This window comes from Chrysemys picta, chromosome 2 (genome assembly GCF_011386835.1).
Source record: "Chrysemys picta bellii isolate R12L10 chromosome 2, ASM1138683v2, whole genome shotgun sequence".
NCBI classification, from domain to species: domain Eukaryota; kingdom Metazoa; phylum Chordata; order Testudines; family Emydidae; genus Chrysemys; species Chrysemys picta.
Window position 1 is genome coordinate 32,622,102 of NC_088792.1, and position 16,291 is coordinate 32,638,392.

Genomic DNA, 16,291 nt, shown 5'->3' on the forward strand with positions numbered 1-16,291 from the left:
CTCTTCAGCAATGTTCTCTACCAGCTCAAGCCCACCCAAAATACCTTCCAGTACAGCTACCGGATGTCCCAAACCTGACCATTGAGTCAGCTCTGGCTTTGCTTTTATTTTATTTCTTTTAACAAAGGTTACTCTCAGTTCTTGGATGTTATCAGCTGCTTCACGGCCTTTCATCAGTGCCTCACTCACTTCCTGAGGGCCTGTTTTCCACTCGATGACTGAGGAGTTGCCTCTGCTGCCAGGAACTGAGCATTTTTAATTTCACTGCCTTGAGGTTTGAGGAAAATGGATCTCTTACAGGAAATGGTTTCTGTTTCACCATTTCACTAGGCTGTAAAGGATTCTGCAGACTAATATTCACTGAAATCAGACTTAATCCCTAGAATGGTCTCTAATATCCCGATGTATGACACCTGGAAAGTAGGTTTCAGGCTGTGGGAGGCGGTTCGGGATCACACTGAACAAGAGCTGGGGAGTGGAGGGAGAGGATAGCCCCTGCTTTGTGGGCAGGGATCCTCTTTACAGACTCTGATGGAATGGGGTTGATCAAAACAAGAGTACGTACACTATTCAGAGGGCTCAAAACCAAGTACGCTACAAGCACATTTTCAGCTCCACAGGCAGCTTCTGCCAAGAGAAATCCTACAGTCCTAAGCCAGGACCATGGAAAACGTGAAGTGTTCGATCTTCTGTGCAGCTCTAGCAGCTGCAACGTCTCATCCAGCATAATTGTTTCTGACTGTAAAAGGAGCTTGCCAGCGCCGTGTGGCTCCAGTGGACTGCCTGGCACTGCCAGGGCTAGATCCACAAATGGATTGAACTGCCACTTCTGGCACCTAAATCCAAAATTCACACCCTCAAAACCTCCACTTGGCTGCTGCCTCACTTTGTAGGTGCCTAAATTTTTGCTGGTAAAGTTCCTTAGGTAGCTAAAAATTGGCCAGCAGAGATGTGGACAGATGCCTTGGTTTAGTTGCCCAGACCCCTAGCTCAGGCCTATGTCCCAGCAGGATCTTCAAACCCGGTGTTCTCCTGCTTATCTCACTTGCAAGCCCTGGTTTGGTGAGCATTCCCCCAGCTGCCTGATGGCTCAGGCACCACACAATACAACACAACATTGCTGCTGGTGCTGCAGCCACCCTCCTTTAGCTCAGTGATGAGAATATTCACCTGCCCTGTGGGAAACCAAGATTCAATTCCCCCCTCAGCCTGCTCTGGCGAAGGAAGCTGAAGTTGTCCCTCTCCCCTCCTGGAAGAGTGCCCTAACTGCTGGGCGATGAGGGATTCTGGGATAGGACTTCCTCCCTCTTTTCTGTTGATATGGTTCTACTTTATATAAATACTTAAATATTCATAGAGCCAGAGCATAGGAGCGTGACTCTATATCCGGTGTAGGGTGTTCACCTGAGATACAGGACAGCCACGTTCAAGTTCCCCAGTGCAATGCATATTTAATTCATTATCCACAGTGGAGCTGCTGCAACAGGACAGACTGAGCAAGGCCTGCCCCAGACTACCCTTAACCCGCTAGGATTTATGGAAGGGGGCTCAGGTACTATAATCATCTCTGTATCATTGAATACTAAATGGACTCAACCTCATTCAGTCATATCAATCCCTCCACAACTTGCCCCTCCCCCATCTCTGAGGACCATTCCTTCCATCCCTTTCTCCTCCCTACTGTTGGTCATTTCTTGCCCTGTGCCCTTCAGTTGTGTTGACTCTGCCTCCTGGCTCAGTGGCTGGGGTGAGAGCTGTTGGAAGGAAGCAGCCATATTCTGGGGCCACCCTGGTATAGGTGAGTGTTTTGGCAGCTGGGAGCTAAACCAGCTCAGCCCTTCTTTGGGGAATAGTCCCAGTCCACCCCCTCCCTTTTGGTGGAAATCCTGCCCTAACTCCAACACAAATACCACCTATTCCTCTCCTAAAACACTCCGAAATTTACCCCGTTCCCAAATATTAACAATCGACACAGGGGCTAAAAATAACACACTCCCCCACCCAGAACAAAAAGCACAAGCAATACCTGTAAATGTTGTAGAGCCCAAACAATCTACAGCTCTGGAAACACACTATGATGGTAATGTATTGTGAGATGTATAGAATTTATAAATGTAATACAATAACAAGACAGATGCTTAAAAAAAAATCCCCCATTGCACAGTATCCCGCCAAAAGTATAAGGGACTCAGCTAGGAAATACTGAAGCTGTTCAGCACAACTTTGTCTTTAAAGAAATTCAACTTTTTGCAAAATACGATGGCTGTGAGGTGACAAAGTACCTCACAAATGGAATAAAAAGAAATAACTAGTTTATCCCGCACAAGAGCTCTTGTAAAGCCAAGAGCTAAAAACTAGCAGCAGGTGTTACGTCCTCCCCCAGACTGGGCTAAATGTGGGTAACATTTCCTGACAGTTTTGAAGGCAAGAGACCACAAGGGTGACTCATGGAGAAGTAGAGGGTGGAGCTGGGCACTTGAGGGAGGAGTGAGAACTGGTGGCTCTCACTCCAGCAGGGTTTGGCAAGGTGATTCTTACTGGAATTAGTGTTAGCAGTGGACTAAAGCAGCTCTCTCTCTCTCTCTTTCTGGGCAGCACAGCAGGGTGAAAAATGTAGCAAGCTAGCAAATCCCGAATCGAACAGCTGTGGGCCAGATATCCATAGCTGATATGTGCCAGATGTATGCCACTGCTGAACTGGTCACAGAACTGCCAGTTGCTTTGCTTGGGCTTGAGAGGAAGATCGGCCGGGGAGGGGGGCGAGTCTGCAGCATAATGTTACATGTGCACACACTGCCAAGTCACACAACTCGCTTTTTTCCCTTCACTGTTCAAATTCCCTTGTGCCTTTCATTTAGGATGCCCTAAGTGAGCTTCACCAATGTGCATAACAGGGAAATTTTTCCAAGCACCACCCCCCTCTCTGAGAGCATCCATCAGGCAGCCCTTCCCTTGAGCTCACCCAGGCCTAATTACAGCTAATAACTGTAAACAGAGTAAAAGCCACATAACTGTACTGTGCTGCTAAAACACAAGCTGGCCTGCTCTTTCCCGTTACTGAGATGCCTTTAAAGTGAGAGGGCCTGATCCATGCACTCAGCCTGCTTTCGGCCCCAGTGAGTAAGCACAAGCGCTGAAATATTCAAAACAGGAATGGTGAGCAAGGGTTAAACGGCCCTGGGACATTTTTCAGCCAAGTTTAAGAGGCAAATGCCCGATAGGCCAAAGCATCTCCCACAAGCCAGAGCACACTCAGCGTCACACCAGCCTGCATAAAGACAGACATTAGCGTCAATGTTACGTGAGGAACAATGCACATTCTGTTGCTGGCAGGATGCCACAGTCTTCCCCCTCCCCGCCCCCCCAAACCTACTGGATTAGTTGAATCAATAGTTCCATTATAGAAGAAATGCCTCCCTGGTACAAATTGAAGGAGTGGTCTGTGATTTCCTTATATGTAAACCAGCCACATATTATATAATACACTGGCCTGTGTGTGTTCAACAGTGCCCTCTACTGGATGGATTATCAAGCTGCTCCAGTATTTATAAATGCTCCATTTATAAACATCTTGCTTCCCGGTGACTGACCTGAAGCCAGATAATAAGTGATAATATTACAACCAGTTACCAGAGAGTCTGTGGTTTTTGGAGCAAAAGACCATGACTAGCACAGGGTGAAGAGAGGGCGAAAATATTTGTAAATATTTTGGCAAATGAGAAGACAGAATTTGTCCGTGATAATGATCATAGAGAAAAGGACTTTGGGACTGTGGCTGTATTTCATTTAGTGACAAAATGCACTTTGGGAGGAAGAGTAGAACTGCCATCTTAGACTTTAATTTGTGGGGTGTATGAAGGAAGCTGCTGCACTTATCACGCAGATGTGCCCATTTCAGAGAAGTTGCAGGGGACAACCCCTTTGTAATTTCCATAAAAGGCAGATGAACTGATGTGCCCAGTGCCTCATCACTGGGAGTTGAGCTGTTGCCTCAACACTGATAGGAATGAAAGGTCCCGATAGGGCTTGAAACCTGGGATTTCTGAATCTAAAGGCAGGAGCCTCTACTGCTTGCCCTAAACAACCAGCTTGATTAACTTTAAGGCAGAAAAAATCTCCTACATGGTCCAGCCACTAGAGAGAAACAAAGCCCCTTGTTGCATTAGTGTGAGCTACAAGCATAGAATCCTAGACTCTCTATAGCCACTGAACACAGGCAGAAATAAACATGGTTTTAAAATCCTATTTGAAGCCTGGGTCATCTCCCTGTACAGCACAGTGTCAGCAATGGGGATAAGCTCATGTCCTAGAATGGGATTTAACCACAATCCCCTCCAAGCCTGACTTGTGAATGCTAACTGCCCCTGCGGAATTGTAAGAATGCCAGACACCTCGAGAAAGCAGCCGCTAGCAGGCTCCAGTAGTGTTGCTGAAGTATTCCCTCCAGTATCTGATTTTTTTTGGACAGTTAATTATTGATGCTGCTGCTCTGTGCTGAATCATACATCACTATGTATCATGCCATCATGACGTAATTGGCACGCTGAGCGTGTACATTTTTGGAATCCAAGTACGGTACAATAATTAAATTATAAATCTTAAACGTGAAACATTAAATTATCAGTTTTGGCAAACAAACCAGAAATGGCTGCCCATGTTCAGACCCCCCACCCCCCCCACCCCCTTGGCAATGGCAACTGTGACATGCCAACGTTGCCTAGCTAAAGCAAGACTCTTCTATGAGATCACATTTCCTTTTTCCTGAATTTCCATGCCACCCCCGTCTCTAGTAAAAGAGGGTGGCTGATTGCTACTGCAGGGACGGTGTTGTGCTGTCCTAGCTGCTCGACCCCTCTGCCGCACAGAAAACAAGCCGCTGCTCTGTGATTGTGTCCTGTTAGCAGGGGGAAGTCAGTGTGAAAGCTGGCTGCGTGCTTAGGGCTGCTGGGGTTAACATTCCTTACCAGAGTTAGTATTATATAACTCCTTTAACCCAGATTGTATAAATTAGCAATCTGGTGGTTTTACTGTATGTAATAGCCTTAACTAGCGCCAAGTAACGATCTATCTTGGCCTGGCCTAGTACAACTTGAAAGCTTAGCAGCCCATGTTAATTTGCTGTTTCTTTCCTTTTATTTTGTAGTCTTTATAACTGTTCAGCACTTTCCAGTTTACATTGCTAGTTGTACAGCACACGGTATTCACACTAAACTAGTAGCCAGCACTTTTTTTCCCCCTATGGAGAACCTGAAAATAGTTTTCTGACCAACTTTATCCTTCTACATGTTAGTACCGCTTTCGACAAAAAAAAACCCACACTCTGTTTCTTCGGGCTGCACCCTGAGTTGTTCCATAGCACTTACTAGTGCACGGAGCTCCAAACTAGCTCTCTTAATTAGCCTGAAGTGCCATCTGCTGGTTGTATGTGTCAACGTCACATTTCTCTGCCACCCCACTGCTATTTGCAAACACCCAGTGATTCTGATTTCAGCCATGAGGCTGCAACATTCAAGGTTTTAGACCTCAACTTGGAATATGCCAAACGTAATATTTTTCTGGCAATCCTCAAAATGGTGGGATAAGGACTCAAAACATTTAAGTGAAGAGGCTGTTTAGATAACTACACAGTTTTGGGCTGTAGCTTTCAAGAGAATTTATGGGATATAGAATTAAACGAAGGAAATAAATTACTTTACTAGAACTTAAATATTTGCACAACCCAAGAGATGCTGAAACCTCTGTATATTCACTCAGTCAGTGCAACCATAAGGTGGAAAAAGTGATAGCTGCCCTTGTCTTTAAGGAAGAGCTGAAGTAAGGAAGGTTTTTTTGTTTTTGTTTTAAACCTCCTGGGGTTTTGAAGCTGTTTGGTGAAAAAGCACCTTGAAAGATTTCTCCACTTTGAGCTTTTGCCTAGTCAACTCCGATGAGCAACAGGTCACATATGGACAGGCAACGGCCAAAGTAAACCAAAAAAGACCATCTGTTGCCTTTAATCTTTGGCTGGGCGGTGGGGGGACAGGAGGGGGAAGAGAGAGAGAGGATTTCCTGATGCTAACAGCAAGTGCAGTAGCAGTGAGACACTCCATTGGCTGTTAGCATCAGGAAATCCGGACTCCCAACACCATTGCATTAAAACAAGCTCCACTGCACCTAAATAACAGCCATGAACAGAAGAGCAACTTCACAGGATGTAATAAAAGAATCTGGGGGAGGGGGTGCGAGGCGCACGAGAGGTTAAAAAAAGCAGTCACTAAATCCCAGCTTACAGGAGTTATACTGAAAGCCAGGCAATGACATTCTCAGGCTGTGTTTGAGAACGCAAGTTTTTTACTCTTTGGCTGTAGTTTAATACCAGTGTTGTTAATTGCATAGATGTACTCATACATACACTTGTAATACAAAAGTCCAGTGACACATAGGCCAATACTATGAAATCTGTCTAGTTACATAAAAGTGGCCAGATTTTCAAAGATGCTGAGTACGAGCAGCTCCCAGTGACTTCAGTGGGATTTGTGGGTGCTCTGCACTTAACACCAGGCCTCTTTTATTTCAGGTGTCTAACTCTGGATTTAGTGGCCTAAGTTTAGACACTCAGATTTTAAAATTTTGGCCATTACCATCTTATGACACCGTCTGAAGTCTCCATGCTTCGATCCGCTGTAGGCTTCAGCCAATGAAGGGTGACATGACCCTTTGCAATGTCATTCTTGTAGAAGTTTTTAGCCACTCTGACATGCTCAGACACTCTTGAGCAGGTCTGACTTTCCATCCAGTACAGATGGTGATATTGTGGGAGAACTGAGACACAATCACACTCATATACATTATGTATTGCCAATGTTCCCAAAGTGGCTGGAAAGGGTATTGCCCTCGAATCAGCTATATTGTACAGTACTGTAGCTACTCATCTGTCCTCACAAGATCTCATGATCATGCATCATATGATGAGACATGAGCTATTACTGCATGAAACAGAATGCTCTCATATTAAATTCAGACAAGGATAGCACATTAGATTGGCTTCTTGACATAAAATACAAGAGTTATATATATATATAGAGAGAGAGAGTAGTAGCTTCAAGCTTTTTCTAAAACAAAACTAACAAATTCAGAAAAGAAAAATGAAGACATGGATGACACTTAGAAATGGATTGAAAACATGTACAGTAGGTAGTTCAGGGTGGTGTGTGTGTGTGTGTGTGTGTGTGTGTGTGTGTGTGTGTGTGTGTGTAAAATAACACTTGCATTAGACTTGATAGCCTTTCAATAGTATGCCAGAAGGTGGACGAGCAATATAGGTATAATTCACTGCAAATGAAATGGTTAAAGCAAAGTGACATAGCATTAGAACAAAGGTGGACAAATGTATGCCAGAGGAGTTGTCACCCAGGTGGATTGGACAATTGAATTTAGGTGCCTTATGCCATTCCTAGACAGCATGTTCTTGAGCAATGTAGTAATTAACACTGAAGGAAACTTTTCGTGACTCCTGAGGTGCTAGGAGCCAAGGATTTCACTCCGCTGGGAATGAGGAAACACAGAAAAGCAGTTCCACCACTTAGCATGCAGGTAGATGCTGACGCAATCAATATAATAAATACTGTATTAGCCAATACTCCATGTGTGACCCTAAGACTCCTCAATGAACCATGGGCAGAGGGCCCACCATACTGTAACTCTCATCAGGCCTGACATGCCCACTGCCCCTACACACTGTTGACATAAGATGTACCTAAAGGTGGCTTGTAAGGTATCGATTTAGACTGGTGATGCACTGGTCAGGAATAGCGTTGTGACACATATGTACTGGATGTATATAAAGACTTTTGAATGCGTGCTGAAAATATGTTCTTAAAATGTGATTTTTGAGGCAATGAATAGATCAAGCCGGCCTAGGCAAAGGACTGTGGCATTACATGGCTGGATTATAGACAGAGGACAATGATAGTATATTTACATATAAGGTAAACAAAGCAATCAAACTAACAAGTGGCTAAGGAAACAGCTTAGGAAGCACACCAGGGGCCAGAGTCTGAACCCCCAGGAATCCATCACTTAGGGAACAATCCCCCTCTGGGCCTGTGAACAATGGAGTCTCTTGGCCCAAAGGCTAGGAGCTGCTGATAGCTGTAAGTGAGAAACAGTTTTAGGGAAAGTTCTAGGTTGCTAGAATTAAGTTTTAGGCACAAGCAAGCGTGTTATTTTTGTTTTGTTTGTAACTCTTTTCACTCTCTTTCTTAATAATCTTTGTCTTGTTTTATTACAAAACCAGCTCAGTGCTGTTATATCAAAGTAAAAGGAGAGTCCTCAGCTAAACTAAGAGACTGGTGGTGCATGCTCTGCCTCTGTGGAGACAGCGAGCTTCATTATTCTGAGAGTGGCCAGTGAGAGGGCCTAGACACTGCAGGGAGACGTCTCTGGAGAACTCGGGAACTGGAGTTCCCTGATTGATACCCGCAAGGCAAGGTTTTGAATGGCAGCATCTCAAAGAGTTTGCTAGCAATGCTGGCAGGCTGGAGTGTTAGGGAGCTAACACAGAGGTTAGCAATAGCCAAACTGTTCACGTGCTGAGGCAGCAGGGTAACACAGCGGCTTATGGTTCTGTATCCCCTGAGCAGAACATCATATCATGATCCTCACATTAGACAGTTATCTTCAATCTATAGATGACACATTGCATGCTCTGGGCATGACCACTGCACGCTCTGGGCATGACCACTGCACTCGTGCTGGTTCCTTTGTATGAATTGTTTAATTTCTCTAAGCAATTTCCCTTTGATGCTGGATAGAGTCTTGAACACTTGTTCTAGGTACCAACACCCCACTATCATTCGGATTTAACTTGACAACAGCCCAGCTGATTTCAGTTAATTTGGCTTAACAACGAATAAATAAGTTTAATTTAAAACACGCCGCCAAGCAATGATGGAGCACACCTTTGGGACTTCAAAAATGTAAAGCTGGTGCTTGATTAACAGGCCAGGCCCACTACGAATGGTTTTAGGAAAAAAGAGTGCAAGAACTTTGGGGGCAAGATGTGTTTTGTGCTGCACAATAAAGCTCCTCTTGCAGCAGAGGAAGAGAAGTCATTAAAAACCAAGCAAAAAGAGGAAGCGCTAACAGAGGATAAATAGAGAAAATATTGAGGAAATGAGATGTGACCATGCTGTGAGCCAAGAGAGCTTAGACGAACATGCCATTGAAATCTTGATTTTTCTAATATTTGTCTTCATTTTTGTTTTGTGTCCACAAACAAAATCAAAGACAAAACATGGTGAGTGATATAGAATTGGTTTCCTGCAAGAGACCTGGTACTCCAAATTCAGTTCTGTATTTGGCCTTGTCCAACACTGTGTTTGAACCTGCTTGCAACAATCCTGTTAAAGTACTGTTGCTAGTACGATTTCCCTGATTGTCTCAAATAGGGAGTCCACGCCCCTTCCAAAGAACCGGGTGATAGATTATCAGTGTAATAGACACTCTCTTCCCCGGTTAGTCTAGCACAGCATGGTTTGCAATGTGGTGAGCTTTAGGATCCTGTGGAGTTCAGTATTTTGTTAATCCAAATTCTTATAAAATCGCAAGAGCTCTACGCCCATTGCAGATTCTCATCCCTGCCCTCACTTGTCAGGGAAACCATGGTGCCCTGGACAGTTCAATCATGTCTATGGCATAGCTTCAACTCTGATGTAGGCAGGAGTTGTGGCCTTTAGGGTGAGACAAAAAGTAGCCTCATGTTTACTTGAATGATCCAATAGAAGAGAGCCATTCCCCGTCTCTTGTTCCCCCAATAGATTTCTATGTAAGATGCTTCTGTTCTTAGCACTCTGGAACATGCTATTAAACTTCCCAATGTGCTATTCAGCCACAGGCACAAGCACCACTAAGGATTGCTCTAAAAAAACGAGGCATTCTGAACTTGTTACTGACCTGCCTAATTGTGGCTGTGTTATTCCTGATGAGGCTTGGCTTTTGTTTTCTTAGGAGTTTCCCTCAAGTCGTTCTCACTGAATACTTTTTACTGCCAGTTCTTCTTCGCTGCTGGTCTAATGGGGCAGCGGGTAGGTTGCCAAACATTTGTTGGTCTTGCTCATGGCTGGTAGAATGTTTGCATAGCTCTGTTTTCTAACTTATGATTAGTATAGTCAATAAGGAATAAAGAATTTTAAAAAACATCAGGCTGTCTATATAGGTTGCTCCCAACAATTAAACTTTTTTAACTCAAGCCACCTCCCTGGCCATTGTAAATTTCACAGCCCACCCACTGATTCAATTGCTATCACAAAATGTTATTATGACAAATACAGCAATTCCTTACATGGAACTGTTATGGGATTGTTGTTTTTTTAATGCTATTTAGTTTCTGGAACGCAGGAGGAGCTGTAGCCCATGGCTGGAGAACCATTGAAATACAAAAGGAGTACTTGTGGCACCTTAGAGACTAACAAATTTATTTGAGCATAAACTTTCGTGGGCTACAGCCCACTTCATCGGATGCATAGAATGGAACATTTAATAAGGAGATATATAGACTCATACAGAGAACATGAAAAGGTGGGAGTTGTCCTACCAACTCTAAGAGGTTAATTAATTAAGAGAAAAAACTTTTGTAGTCATAATCAAGATAGCCCATTACAGACAGTTTGACAAGTAGGTGTGAGGGCTATCTTGATAAGCAAGACACATTGCTCAGTGTCTGCCCTTCCAGACAGTGCTACCACTGGGCCTGTGGGGGCCTTGGTTTGGATTCAACCCTGTTTTACTGCTCCACCTATATTTCCCCTTGTTGTATTTCTCCTCTCATCCCTCTGTAAATAAATATTTCCCTTTCTTATATCCATTGAACGTCTCCTGTGGGTGTGGGTGTTCACTCTGTGGGGTTTGGAACAGGTGCCCCTGGGGTGGAAGGGATTTCTCCTGCTGCATTCCTGTGTGCACCTTCTCTTGGCCAGAGCTGCCTGCAGAGCAGACGCCATCTTGGCTACGAGGTCACTAAAGTTACAGGTGGATTAAGGTTTCCTGGGCCCCTGGGCCACACCAAGTGGGGGGAGCCCTCCTCACCCCTTCTGCCTGTTCGACACTGGTGAGATCACACCTGGAGTATTGCGTCCAGTTTTGGTCCCCCCACCACACCAGGGATGTGGACAAATTGGAGAGAGTCCAACAGAGGGCAACGGAAGTGATTAGGGGACTGGGGCACATGACTTACGAGGAGAGGCTGAGGGAACTGGGGTTATTTGGTCTGCAGAGGAGAAGAGTGAGGGGGGATTTGATAGCAGCCTTCAACTACCTGAAGGGGGTTCCAAAAAGGATGGAGCTCGGCTGTTCTCAGTGGTGCCAGATGACAGAACAAGAAGCTAGGGTTACTAGTCGTCTGGATTTTCCCGGACATGTCCGACTTTTTCAGTTAAAAATAGCATCCGGGGGGAATTTGTAAATAGCTACAAATGTCCGGGATTTCCCCCCCATGCAGAGCGCGGCAGGGCTGCAGGAAATTCGGCCGCTTGCATGGGGCTCCGGCAGCCAGAGCCCTTCCCCTGCAGCTTCAGATCAGCTGCCGGAGTCCAGCCCAGCCAATGTAGAGCTACTCTCCTCCCCTCTCTCCCTGCATTCTCAGATCGCCGGGCCGGGCCGTTCGCATCGGGCCTCGGCAGCTCCTCCTCCTCCTCCCCCCCGTTCCCCCTCCTCTGCTGCCCAGCGCCTCGCTCCGGCAGCACTGTGCGGGGGCAGGGACCGGGTTGTGTGTTGCGCTGGGCAGTGGCGTAGCCAGCTTCTAAGAAGAGGGGGAGCAAACATAAAAAAGGCGCCCCCCCTTGGCTGCTCCTCCGGCCGCTCCGCGTCCCCCCCCCTTAGCGCCTCCTCTGCCCGCACTGCCCTGCCGTGCCACCCCTTTGTCCCCCCCTCGCTCCTCTGGCCGCGGCTGCTGGCCGCCATGCTGCGCCCCCCCCCCCGGCCGCTTTTGGGAAGGCGCTACTTATGGAACATGTGCTGAGGGGAAGCGGCTACTGGCGCTGGGGAGCGCAACCACGTGTTGGGCTCTGCGCGGAGCCTGACATGCTGTTCTGAGCAGCAGGGTAAGGGGGCCAGAGGGCTGGAGAAGGGCAGGGAGTTTCTGGAGGGGGCAGTCAAGGGACAGAGAGTAGGGGGGATTGGATGGGTCAGGAGTTCTTGAGGGGGCTGTCGGGGCGGGGTCGAGGCAGGCAGGGAGCAGAGAGGGTTGGATGGGTCAGGAGTTCTGGGGGTCCTGTCAGGGGGTGGGGAGCAATTGGATAGGGCATGGGAGTCCCCGGGGGTCTGTCTGGGGGTGGGGGTGTGGATAAGGGTTAGGGCCGTCAGGGGACAGGTAGGGTCCTAGGGGGGCAATTAGGGTGGGGGGTTCTCAGGAGGGGGCAGTCAGGGGACAAGAAGCAGGGGGGGGGTTGGGGATTCTGAGGGGGGCAGTCAGGGGATGGGAAGTGGGAGGGAGTGGATGGGGCGGGGCTAGAGCGGGGCTTCCCCCCCCCCGTCCTCTTTTTTGATTGTGGAAATATGGTAACCCTACAAGAAGCAGTGGTCTCAAGTTGCAGTGGGGGAGGTCTAGGTTGGATATTAGGAAACACTATTTCACTAGGATGGTGGTGAAGCAGTGGAATGGGTTACCTAGGGAGGTGGTGGAATCTCCATCCTTAGAAGTTTTTAAGGTCAGGCTTGACAAAACCTTGGCTGGGATGATTTAGTTGGTGTTGGTCCTGCTTTGAGCAGGGGGTTGGACTAGATGACCTCCTGAGGTCTCTTCCAACCCTAATATTCTATGGTCCTGCCCCTGTTCCCCCCCCCCCGCATCCCCACCCTATTCTTCCCCTTCCCCCACAGCCCCACCCGTTCTACCCATTTTCCTACCCTATTCTGCCCCTCCCCCCCCCCACGGCCACACAACCCATTTGCTCCTTTCTACCACCTCCCCTGTGGTCCCAAGACCAGAGAAGCTCTGTTCCTCTGCCACCATCCTGGGGCTGCAGCAGGGAGTGAGAGGTCCCCCAGCCCTGAGGCCATGGCAGGGAGCAAGAGTGCCTTCAGTCCCAGGGCCGCAGCCAGGGTCTGGGCACTGGGGCTTGCCCGGCCTGATGCTTCTGCCAGGAACTGGGGTCAGGACGCTGAGGCTTCCCCTACCTGGTACTTCTGCTAGGGACTGGGGTTGTGGCACTGGGGCTTCCCCTACCCTGCACAGCCAGCGCTGTTGGGGTGCTGGGGCTTCCCTTGCCTGCCCTGCGGTTTCTGCCAGGGTTCCGAGCTTCCGGCGCCCTGCAGCAGATTTCTGCTGGGGAGCCCATTTTTCCAGGGGCCCCCAATTGGCCAAGATCCCTGGGCATGGGCCCCATTGGATAATCTGCCACTGGTTTAACCCTTCCATCTTTCTTCTACTTTTGCTTGAAATCACTTAAATCTATGTTCTTTGTTAATAAACTTATTCTTAGTTTTCCTACTAACCATCTCAGTGCTGTGCGTTACGGTGGAGCTTATAACCCCAGCTGAGCTCGTGAGGTGCTGTACACTGGCTCTTTGGAGAGAGCGAACTTGGTGTCACCTCTGTGAGTGACCAGTCAGAGGGACTGGACACTGCAGGAGCTATGGTTTTGGGGGGATTGTTGCGGTTACCCTGCAAAGAGTAAGTGGGCTGGTTGGAAGCCAGGGTCAGAGCAGGCTGCTGGTGTCAGGGCTCCGAGCCAAAGTGGCACAGTGCAGAGGCACCCAGGGTTACAGGACAGATGATGACAGAACTCCTAACTGGTCTTGGAGAACCCCCAAAGCATCACAGATGCGTTGTAAGGATAGACTGGAGCTCAAGATTGTGTATTCCTTCAAGTAAGTGACACGATGCTATGGGTAATTGTAATCTTTGGTTGCTTGGTAAATGACCTTTTTTACACAGCAACATGCCCCCGCCACCCCAGCCCTATCAGGATGCTACAGCTTGACCCTTGTTTTCTGTGGCCTCAAGTGAGAGTAGGGAACCACAGTGTGGGTTTGAATGTGCTGGCCCCTCACTGGCTGAAAGCCCATGATGTCACACAGGTTTAACTTGTAAATTGTGTAAAAAATAAATAAATGCCAAGAACATAAAGGTGAGCACTAACAGCCTGTGAGTTCCCATGATAATTGAACTTGTAGCTGTGTCTAGCACATCTCACTGACTCAACAGACATTCTAGACTCTGGAGTGATGGTGGTTATTGTGCATGCTGGTTGTGTTGATCTGTGTCTGGGGGCTTGTGCTGGGAGATGTCGGTTGAGTGATGCAGGTGGTAGTTAGATGCATGGATGTGGCAGTTGGGCCAAATAATCCACGACCCGTACAGTCTCCCGCCTACAACCAAAGAAATTATTGCATGCAAATTAGCCATAGAGGAAGGGTGGTGATTGGTTGAATTACCTCAGATATTACAAAGTTCTAGGATTCTTGGTATGGCATAGATATATACCTTACTGTAGCTGTACACTACACAGGGGTCATTCATAAAGTCAAAACAGCTGAGAACTTAACAATTGGACAGTGATACCCAGTGATATTCTGAACAAAAAGAGCTCTCAGCCATGTTTATAGCCTCTTCCATCACTTCATACTGACTCCGATATTCTAGGCCAGGGCCGGCTCTAGGATTTTTGCTGCCCCAAGCAAAATCAATTTTGCCCCTCCCCCCCCGTTTTTTTCTTACCCGACCCCCCGGCCCCGCCTCAACTCTGCCCCTTCCCCAAATCCCCAGCCCTGCCTCCTCCCCCCAGGCTCTCAAGCCTGGGGGGGGAGGTGGAGCAGCGGCGCGCGAATCAGCTGTTTCGCGCACCGCGGCCACTCGGGATCTCCCCCTCTCTCCCAGGTTTGAGAGCCTGGGAGGGAGGGCGAGCAGTGGCGTGTGAATCGCGAGCGGCGGCAGCAGCGGATGTGAGCTAGGGCAGCCGGGGCACATTTTTAGGGGCAGCAGGGGCGGCATTCTGGCACCGGCCATGCCGCCCCTAAAAATGTGCCGCCCCAAGCAGCAGCTCATTTTGCTGGTGCCTAGAGCCGGCCCTGTTCTAGGCTTCAGAGTGACACAGACTGCCAATCTGGAATCTTACTCTACAGCTATATTGAAGAGGAGGAAGGGCATGGTCCTTGGAGGTCTTTTTACCTGGGTTTGATTTCCTCTTGCCTTTTCCACAGCATTTGGGTGTCTGTTCCACAGTAATCATTTACAAGCAATTCCTCAAAGGCTCCAGCTCAATTTTCTAGTGGTTAGCACAAGGACTGTAAATCAGGACTCCGTTCTTTTTTAAACTCCACCACTCACTTGTATAACTTTGGGCATGTCACTGTGTGCCTCAGTCTACCTATCAGTTAAAAATATGTGAATAACAAATAGCAATGTAGTTTGCAAAGGGAGGGGGCGGGTTGTGAGGCGTAATTAGCTCACATTTGTAAAAAGTAGAGCTGGTTCGAAACATTTTGACAGAACCATATTCCAAGAGAAAATATGGTTCTGCTGAAATCAAAATTGGGTCAGATTCTTGGGTCAATCTGCTTCTAAATTGGGTCATTTTCCTGGAATTTCATTTTGGAAGAAAAATGGAAAAAAGGTCCAGCAGTGTTGCAATATCCTATCTCGCTATTCTTGGAATAAAACATTTTTATTTTTTGAAACTTTTTTTCAAATTCTATTTTTTTGTTATATATTAATATACTTTCCTTTGGAGAATTTTGAAATTTCGATTTTCATTCTGATTCAAAATGAAGTCAAAATTTTAAATCTTTTAATCCTTCCAGAAATGAAACTTCATCCTCTCCACATCTCTAATAAAATGGTTTGAGACACTTAAAAGAAAGTTGCTATAAGTGCATTATATTTATTGACCGACAGCACCAGCAGTAGTTGTGTTTCTTGAGAGAGAAATGGTAATTTCCTTTTCGTCGAGGACAGATGAACCTGAAATATTAAGGACACTGGACAAGCAACAGAAGAGTTGGAATGCTCAGCAACTCTGAGAAGTCACTAAAGTAGCAGAAACAAAAACTGTGCCACCCACTAGAATCCCTTTAGCAACCAGAAGTGCAGACTTGGTGCCCTGCTCATCAAACATAGGTAAGGACAGAACATGTGGATCATGAAAGAAAGGCCATATTTTATTCTTTAAGACTTTACATAAATGAAAGTAGTGCTCTCAGTGGGGAAAAGATGGAGAAACAAAAGGAAAAAGCAAGAGGATTTTCTTGAATTTTACATGAATAAAGAACTAATTACTTGAATGACTCTCCAGAATAACCATGATTCTTTTAGTGA